The following is a 10,354-nucleotide window of genomic DNA, read 5'->3' on the forward strand; positions in this document are numbered from 1 at the left end:
GAGTTCCAAGGCCCCGTAGCCGAAAATTCATGCAAACATAAAATTAGCCACACCACTTACACACCCAATATGAAATTGCCTTTTTCTTAGGATCAGCTAACTTTAAAACAATCCTTTAATGAAACCATAGTATCACTGATCACAATCTTTCAAATTATCCGGTTGATTCTTAATTTCCCATCATTCCTTCATCAGAGTATCTATGGCATCATTGGCAACCAGAACGCTCACCACCTGTCCACTCAGGGACCTTTTCAATAGTTCCTAGCCCATAATACTCGGCAATATAATCACTTATAAAAATCAAGATGGACTCTCGTTGAAGATCAGCAAGATCAACCAACAGATCCATATAGAGAGCCATGGACTCATCCATTGAAGACCAGGAAGGTCAATCAACCAGATCCATGCCCGGTTTCAGAAAACAACTCTTACTCCTTGTTCCAATATCTTCCTCGATGCACGCATGGATATCCTAGGCGACCCAGAGCCCGAGCACCGTATGGTCAGCACCCTCTAGGATCCTTTGCAGCAGGTGACCTAGCGCTTCACTCATAGGCCGCTTCCTTGGTCCCTCATCCACCGTACCGGAAGCTCATCATTTTAATCGAGGCTGGTCTCGGCCGACTTTGCTACGCGAGACGTCCTCCATTGACTCTCCGTCAGCAGTTGCAACTTTATCAGTTAGGTCTCCACGACCTTAATCACAAGACGGTCAAAATGCTTCCCCAGCATTCTTGACATAAAACAGCCATTTACAAACAGCATTTACAAACAGTTTACAAATACAGTTTCTATATTAACTCTCATTTTTCCACATTATCCCTCATCAATCCACATTACTTATTCCACATTCCATTTATATGTGTACTCATCCCATCACATCATTTTCCATGTCATCACTTTAGATTCCTTCACATCACATATCATATATTCACATCCATACATATATCCTCATCCACATCCACATTCACATCCATACATCCACATCTACATCCATGCATCTATTTTCACATCCACATCTACATGCACATTCACATCCATACATCCACATCTATATGCGTACATTCACATCTACATGCATACATCCACATCCACATTCATACATCTACATCTACATGCATACATCCACATCTCCATGTATACATCCACATCCACATCTCCATGTATACATCCACATCCACATTCACATTCACATTCACATCCACATCTCCATGTATACATCCACATCCACATTCACATTCACATCCATACATCTACATCTACATGCATACATCCACCTCCACATTCACATCCACATCTATACATCTACATCTACATGCATACATCCACCTCCACATTCACATCCACATCTATACATTTACATCTACATGCATACATCCACATCTCCATGCATACATCCACATCCACATTCACATTCACATTCATACATCTACATCTACATCTACATGCATACATCCACATCTACATCCATACATCTACATCCACATCCTCATTCACATCCATACATCCACATTCACATTCACATGTACATCCACCTCCACATTCACATCCACCTCCACATTCACATCCACATCTATGTATCTACATCTACATGCATACATCCACCTCCACATTCACATCCACATCTATACATCTACATCTACATGCATACATCCACCTCCACATTCACATCCATAATCTCACCCTATCATAACCCATATACATCTTATCCCATCACATACATTTCTTACCTCATCCCATACACATCCTATCACTTCTTAACTCATCTTATCACATCCTAACTCATCTCATATGCATCTTATCACATCTTATCACTTCCCATACCTTTTATGCATACCTCTATGCATGAAATTCAATTATGCTAAAAGTAACACTTTTATAATAAAATATTCATCTCTTATGCATATCTCTATGCATGAATTTCAATTATGCTAAAAGTAACTCTTTTATAATAAAATATTCATCTCTTATGCATACCTCTATGCATGAAATTCAATTATGATAAAAGTCACACTTTTATAATAAAATAATCATCTTTTATGCATACCTCTATGCATGAAATTCAAATATGATAAAAGTAACACTTTTATAATAAAATAATCATCTTTTATGCATACCTCTATGCATGAAATTCAAATATGATAAAAGTAACACTTTTATAATAAAATAATCATCTTTTATGCATACCTCTATGCATGAAATTCAAATATGATAAAAGTAACACTTTTATATTAAAATAATAATCTTTTATGCATACCTCTATGCATGAAATCTAATTATGATAAAAGTAACACTTTTATGTTAAAATAGTAATCTTTTATGCATACCTCTATGCATGAAAATCAATTATGCATAATATAAAAATCAATTTCTCTAGGCTTACAATGAATATCTTTCAATTAATCTAGGATGATTATTCTTAGAATATGGTAGGAAGTCCTCTTTTCATGCTTTGAATGAAATTATTTTATGCGTAATTTTTATAAAATTTTGTCATAGCTCCGCTGCTATGACTGATAAATCTCAATTTTTCTAAGGGATAAAGCTTATCATTAAGAAAATAATTAGAATAATCTCTAATTAAATCATTAATCCATAATGGATTGAATCACCAATAATCATGAAATACATAAACTAAAAGCATAGAAAAAAGCCATTAATTTGACCTCAAGTATAGATTAATCTTGGATTAAGAAAAAACTTTATGAAAAGTTTCATTTGGATTGAGAATGGGTCATGAGTATGACCATTTCTTGAGTGAGAGAGAGAAATTACGTAAAAACCATTTGAATTAAACATAAATGAAAATTTATGTAACTCTTAACTATCATTAATCAATTAACTTCAATAGCATTCATCAAATTATGTAACTCTTCACTACCATTCATCAATTAACTTCAATAGCATTCAAAAACCATTCCAATTAAGTTTCTCAAGCTTGAGAGGGGTTGAGAAGAGAGAAGCATTGAGAAATTATAGAAAAGATCAAAATTCACCATTTATCTTACAATTTGCTTGATTCTTTGTTCATGACGGTAGAGGTCCCCAACCAATCAATTGGTTAAGTATGTTGATGGAGCCACCAATGGGGATTGAAGAAAGAGAGAAGCTCCAATTTTTTCAATTTGGAGAGAATTTTAGAGAATAGTAGGAATTAACATTATTTCAGCATAACTCTAGTATAGTAAAATTCTTCTATATTTTTTTCAAAGGACTCGTGTTCTATTTATAGGAGAGGGAAGCTCTAACCAAAGCTAACTGAATTCTAAAATTTTCTAAATTCAGTTTGATTAAATTTAGACTAGATTTGGACCTAGTTTAATTACTTTTTTGATTCAGTTTGGTTCCATTTTGATTTGGTTTGGTTCAAGAGAGAGGAGAGATAAAAATATCACATTATTTTTAGTTTAAAACTCATTCAAGCATGTGAAATATGCACCTCCTTTAAAGAACTCCTCTTCCTTACATATGTGTCAAAATAAAATCGTTATACCCAAAATATCTCATATTTTTAATATTGCTCATAGTTTTTTACTAATAAACCTTGTACATTTTCAACTCTTCATCTTGTGTGAGCATTTACTCATTTTTTGATACCCAAAATATCTCATATTTTTAATATTGCTCATAGTTTTTTACTAATAAACCTTGTACATTTTCAACTCTTCATCTTGTGTGAGCATTTACTCATTTTTTGATACCCAAAATATCTCATATTTTTAATATTGCTCATAGTTTTTTACTAATAAACCTTGTACATTTTCAACTCTTCATCTTATGTGAACATTTACTCATTTTTGGATACCCAAAATATCTCATATTTTTAATATTGCTCATAGTTTTTACTAATAAACCTTGTACATTTTCAACTCTTCATCTTATGTGAACATTTACTCATTTTTGGATACCCAAAATATCTCATATTTTTAATATTGCTCATAGTTTTTACTAATAAACCTTGTACATTTTCAACTCTTCATCTTATGTGAACATTTACTCATTTTTGGATACCCAAAATATCTCATATTTTTAATATTGCTCATAGTTTTTACTAATAAACCTTGTACATTTTCAACTCTTCATCTTATGTGAACATTTACCCATTTTTTGATATCTTCTTTTACAAATTGGATGTATCTCCTCCCTACACATGGATTGATGCTATTGGCCCATAGGAACCTTAATTGAACCAAAATCCAAAAATTTCTAAAAATCTAGACCCTTAGGCTAAGGTCCTTTATACCCATTTTCAATAAATTCTAATTGCACATTGAAAAGTTTTTTTTGAATTTCTGTTTCAAGAAAATTCATTTTAATAATATAAAAAAAATTTCTATATAAAAATATTCAAAATCTGAATATTCTCTCTAAAATATTTTCTCTCTCTATGTCAAAATAGACAGAGACAAGATCTTTTATATTTCTGACGAGGGGATTGATTACAGGGGAAGATGCTGGACATCTTGAGAGGCTGGGAAGGAATCTTACATCCACAAGGAGTGTAATGTAAAGAAGGAGGCCATATATCCAAAGCTCTATAAAGAGCTAGAGAAAATTGATAAACGAGTCTCACACTCGTCGTGCCCGCCAAGCTAGAGGTGGAGTACAGATTCGGCCCATTCTTACTTTTGGCTCCCGAGGCTCTAATCGCCTAGTTGCTACCTATGTCAGACGTGGCTCTACGAGTTAGAGCCCTACCTCCACAAGAATTAGAATCGAGGATGCTTCCATTATGGAGTTTTCTTCAATACAGGTTCGGTCCATCTTACTTTTGGCTCCCGAGGCTCTAATCGCCTAGTTGCTACCTATGTCAGACGTTGCTCTACGAGTTAGAGCCCTACCCCCACAACAATTAGAATCGAGGATGCTTCCATTATGGAGTTTTCTTCAATAGTTCATGATGATCTCAAAGAGCCCGAATATGATGATAAGAGCAACATTCTTAGCGATGGAAATTTTGGTGGGAGCTCCGAGGTGTCCTCTAGTTGCTACCTATGTCAGATGTGGCTCCACGAGTTGGAGCTCTACCCTTGCAATGCTTAGAGTTGAGGATACTTCCATTCCGGAGTCCTCTTTGATAGTTCATGATAATCTCAAGGAGTCCAAATATGATGATGAGAGCATTGTTCTTAGCGATGGAAATTTTAGTGGGAGCTCTGAGGTGTCCTCCTCTTGTGAGGATATTGAAGAGCCCAGCGACAACTCTTGACATGGATGGTAACGTAGACTTTTAGCCTCTACAATCCTCTATAGACTTGCCCATGCAGCATGCCTTGCAACATGCCCACTTTTGTAGCTTTATACATTCTCACGACTCTTTGACATGTCACATGTACGCTTGTCTACTTTCATTTTCGATGCAACATTCTAAATTTCATTTTTGGATTTTTGTACTTACCCATGCAGCATGCCAACTTTTGTAGCTTTATACATTCTCACGACTCTTTGACATGTCACATGTACACTTGTCTACTTTCATTTTCGATGCAACATTCTAAATTTCTATGTTTAGAGTAAGTTTTAAGTTGTGTAACTTCTCTAAGTTTTGCATCTATATTTATATTTTTAAGTATTTTTAAATGGACCATACCTCCACTGTATTTTTATTTTCAAAATTTAGCGGCACATTCTGAGAGCGTATTTGATATACCATACCGAATTGAACTTTTCATACCTGACAACTATGCTCGCTGTTCTCCTGGGTGGCTCTTCCACATTTTTGATATGGTATCAAAGCCTGTGCGGCTCTTGGGCTCTTGCTCAGCATTGTTCGGGCGCTGTTGCCCGACATCGTTCAAGTGTCTCTTTCTGGGGGTGTTGGCATTGAAATTCGCCACCCTTGTCTCCTACACTGCCATGTCATTAGCTTCTATCCCACATGCTAGGATTCGGTCTTGACGGCCCTTCTATATGGGGCACTACAACTCATGGTCTCCCTTATCCCCCACTTATGGTGGACACCGGGATTTGGGGGTGGGGAGATCATTTGGCCAAGCTAGGCCATCCGTCGTCCTTTTCCGCATTGTTGGCGGTTCTTTTGGGCGGCTCTTCCACATGTCTAATAGGTGCTCCTAGAATAACTTGCCATGGCATGCCTAATCCCCTCTTGCAATCACTCCCCTAAAAGTTGTTATCACTTGTGGCACCAGAACCACAAGGGCTGATTTCTCACATCAAAACACACTAAGCTGAGTTTACAAGACACCTTCCATATATGCTGTGGAAATAAGACCGACAATTACACAAAGCAGTCACACAAAAAAAACTAAGCAATGTAGGAGCAATCTCACACAAGACCGCTGATCGCCAACTGGTGGTAATTGTGAACAACCCTTCCCAACTATAGCTCAAACACCACCAAAGCAACCAGTAATGTGTCAAAACCTGCATTCTTCGGCACACACTCTTAAATTTGCAAAGCTTTTCCACACTTCGTTATTTTCTTCTTAAATATTCCACCAATGGCCAACCACTGTAACTAAATATTCCAACCTGTGCAGAAGCAAGTAGAAGCTGCCACCATGGCAAACACCACTGGTGGTATTGTGACCTGAGGGTGGAATGGCTGGTCACAATACCAGAAACCCTCATTCCATGCTCATCTTCGAGAGGATACCCAGCTCCAAGTAGTGGGCATATGCCTTTAGTATACATGGCTGAGGTGCTGCTCTAGATGGTCATCTTCACTAAATGGCTTCTGTAAGTAAGCCCAGGTCATACAATGATACCTGAATGGTACATGGAGGCAAAATCAAGACACAGGAATGACTTTTTGAGGTCATACAGTGATACCTGAATGGTACATGGAGGCAAAATCAAGACACAGGCTCCGATCCCTTGAGTCACCCCAACCACCCCATCCGTTAAATCCGCGGTTGTAACCCTTAATGGTGTTGCGCCTAACAACCCAATCTGGGTTGATGTTGGGAACCATGTCCTCTTCCTCCACGGCTGGGGGCTGTCCGCCTTCATCAAAGCAGGTAGGCTGCCCGTTCTTTTTCCCTTGGTGCAGTCCACATTTGCCAAAGTGCTGTGCACTTGGCCGAGACCCTCGCAAGGTGTAGATCAAATTTCCCCAATTGGGATAAACAGCTGACCACATAGTGATGTCCCAGTTGTAGTCGTCGAAATTGCAGAACTGTTCCGCATAGGCATGGATCTTCCTCCAGATGGTACGGTTGAAGGCATAGCCAACATTGCCGATCTTATCTGCTATGAGACTTTGTGTCCTCTCTCCTTTGGAAGTAACATCCGCAGGAGCGAGGTTGGCCATGTAGCAGGCGGGGCACTTGCAGGCTTTGATGACTGATAAGGTTTGGATGTTGCGGTATGCATTAGGGAAGAGGTAATGATCCTCCTCGATGAAGAGGATGTGGCCATGGTAGCCACGAGTCTCACGGAGGCCGTCCCAGACAGTATTCATCATCCACCACCAGTGGTGCTTGAGGGAGACGATGTGGGGGGCTCGGTGGTTGCCATACTGGTCTGCGTTGCCCTTGCAGTGGCGGGCGTCCTCCTTGTCACGGCAGTCGCCGGGGCTGATGCCCGGGAACTCGCCGGAGAAGATGTGCGGGGAGAAAGGCGCAAAGATCTGCTTCACCTGGCAAAAGCGGATGCTGTCCACCTCGGCGTTCATCCCCTCGAAGAAGCCGTCGTGGCTCACGATGAGCAGAGCTTCCGAGATGCCCTCCACTCTGGAGAGCCCTTCCACCGCCACGCGCAGGTAGGAAGGGCGGTTGTGCACGTAAAGCACAAGCACCAAATGGTCCGTCGGCAGGTTCGGGAACAGATCGCGGTTGCGCGGGGGCAGCCCGTTCCGTCGCTGCAGCAGTTTCGACAGATCGTTTTCCGGCATCGAGACGTTACGGCGAAGCCAAGGGAACTCGCCCAATTCTTCTACTTCTTCGCGTAGGTGGAGATCGGGACACAGGGCCGCCAAGGCGGCCGCCTGCGAAGAAGGGTTGTGCGGCCGCATTTTTCTCAAGAAGAGCAGGTAAAGGGCGAGGAGGAACGCGATCTGCAGCGACGCGATGATGAAGCATCGCCGTGTCGTGGGCAGCTTCCATGGGAGGAGGCGCCTGCTGCTGCCCAAGCTCATTCTGCGCGGCTGAACCACTTCTTATCATGAACATGTGTGAGATGTGGTTATGTAAAGAGTTCAACCTTGAAAAGAAATTGCCCACGCTAAGTTTACAAAAAATAATAGTGAGGTGGGAAGGGCTCTTCATGCCTATCCTTTCCACACTAAAAATAAATTTTTTAAAAAAATATCACTTGTTGCAATACAAAAAAAAAAAAATCTCTCCACATAGAAATGGAGGTTTAAGATGAGCCCTTGAGAACAAATTTTGGGGTTGTTGAGATTAGAAGGCTTCCCACCACATTAAGGTTGTAGTGCTCTCTTCAAAGTGATTTCCTCTCGCTCGCCTCAAATGCTCATGCATTGATTATGTGCCTTGCATTGATTGTTATTTGCAAGAGTGCGGGTTTCCATAACTTGGATAGCATATCAACATGTGAGGTTTGTGGGTGTGAATGGATTGGCCAAGGTTCTAGTGCTCTCTTCAAAGTGCTTTGCAGTCACTTTTATGCTTTTATATTAAGGTCTCTTCAAAGCGCTTTACAGTCATATTAAGGTTCTAGTGCTCTCTTCAAAGTACTTTGCAGACACTTTTATGCTTTTACATTTTTTCTCTCTCTCTCTCTCGCCTCGAGAATGCTCATGCATAGATTATGTGTCTTACAATATTGTTATTTGCACGAGTGCAGGTTTCCATAAATTGGATAGCACATGTGTAAACTTGCGGTTTTGTGGGTGTGAATGGATTGGCCAAGTTTTGAAATTTTTTAAGAGTACTCATTCCCACACATAGGATTATCCCTTGGGAAAGAGGAGTTAACTAAGTTTTTTAACACATGATACTATATCACTACCTGATCTATTCACTTCCTTGATGAGGCTAGAATGGTGTGATGTACCATGAGGAGACAATGAGCCAATGGATTGATATTGACAACCAATTACATTTTTGGCTATAAGAAACCATGTGGCAAAGACTAGAGACGAATCCACTTAGAGAAAATGTGGCTCCATGAGATTCAATTTTATTAATTTCTTACTCTTTATTATGGGAGGTTGTTGGATTGTTGTCAAGTCGCATAAAAACTATGCATCTATTAACCACTTTGTTGGTTCATATGGTTTTGCTTGCTTGACCTACTGTAAGGTGCTTTACCATCTTACTTGCACGAATGGGCACTTATCTTTTGTAAGACTACACTGGAACATGTAAACCAGCCTTACCCCAGCTTAATGTCAAATAGGTAAAGTCTATGGACTTAGTGTACATAGTTATTAGACTAGTAATCGAGGTCAAACCATTTTTAAGTTTGGTCAACCTAGTGTAAAAACTAGTCACTTATTAACATAAGCAATACACAATCATTCCCTTGCAATAGTTTACTTGTCAGCTCTCCTTCTTCCCTCTTCTTGCTTGCTTGTATGCTTTTGAATTCATGCTTGAATAGATTTGATTGTAGGTTTCCCTCTTCGATTAGTTTCCTCTTCCCTTGCTTTTTGTCAAAGAGAACCATCATGAAGGACCATTTCTTCTTGCCTCCATTTGGGCATTGAGATCTCTCCCTTTACCCCTTTGTCAAAGGTACATTTTGATGTCACAACATGACAGAGGAGCCAATGTACCCACATTGGGAAGTTACAAATTATGACTCTAAGGAAAAACCCAATGACACATACATCAATAAGGCTAAGGTAAGATCTTGACTTGACATATATAATGTCGCTATTGGGGACTAGACTAGGGTTTAGCTCTATCTTTATGTCCATTCCAATGTATTGGGATCATCCATTATTGCACCCATTGTTGATTAGGAGGCCACACAAAGAAAAACTTATGGTTTTGGAGCCATTGGATGTGTTTGTTTGTGTGTTTGATTTCGATTTGAAGTTTATTTTGCATTAGGACATTCTATATTTATCTATTTTTAAGGCAAAACCTTGGTTTTTTGGTGATTTGCATGAAATTGGACCCCAAGAAGGTTGGATCTCATTACCTTTACCCAAGAATTAGCTTAGCAATTGTGATTAAGAGTGGAATCTACTCTGAAAACATGAACATTGAGCTCCATTAGGTTAAATTAGAGAGAAATTCTCAATTTTTGTTCATGCATTTCATATTTTTTCATAATTTGTTCATGCATTGTTGAATTGGTAGAGTAAAAGCATGCAAAACCAAATTTCAAAAAAAATTAAAAACACTTAATTAGTTGTATCACAACCATTTATCAAGACTAGGATCCTTGATCTCACCCCATCAAGCCTAAAAAACCA

General features: G+C 39.1%; 1 pseudogene across 1 annotated transcript; it reads right to left on the reverse strand.

Moving 5' to 3' along the window:
- Positions 1-6,192: 6,192 nt before the first annotated feature.
- On the reverse strand, positions 6,193-8,175 carry LOC147625824 (alpha-1,6-mannosyl-glycoprotein 2-beta-N-acetylglucosaminyltransferase pseudogene; annotated as a pseudogene). The gene has a single exon (XR_015268734.1). The product of XR_015268734.1 is annotated as an alpha-1,6-mannosyl-glycoprotein 2-beta-N-acetylglucosaminyltransferase pseudogene (transcript).
- Between the last annotated feature and the right edge of the window lie 2,179 nt (positions 8,176-10,354).

Source organism: Cibotium barometz, chromosome 23, assembly GCF_041138505.1.
Source record: "Cibotium barometz isolate CiBa-2024 chromosome 23, ASM4113850v1, whole genome shotgun sequence".
NCBI classification, from domain to species: domain Eukaryota; kingdom Viridiplantae; phylum Streptophyta; class Polypodiopsida; order Cyatheales; family Cibotiaceae; genus Cibotium; species Cibotium barometz.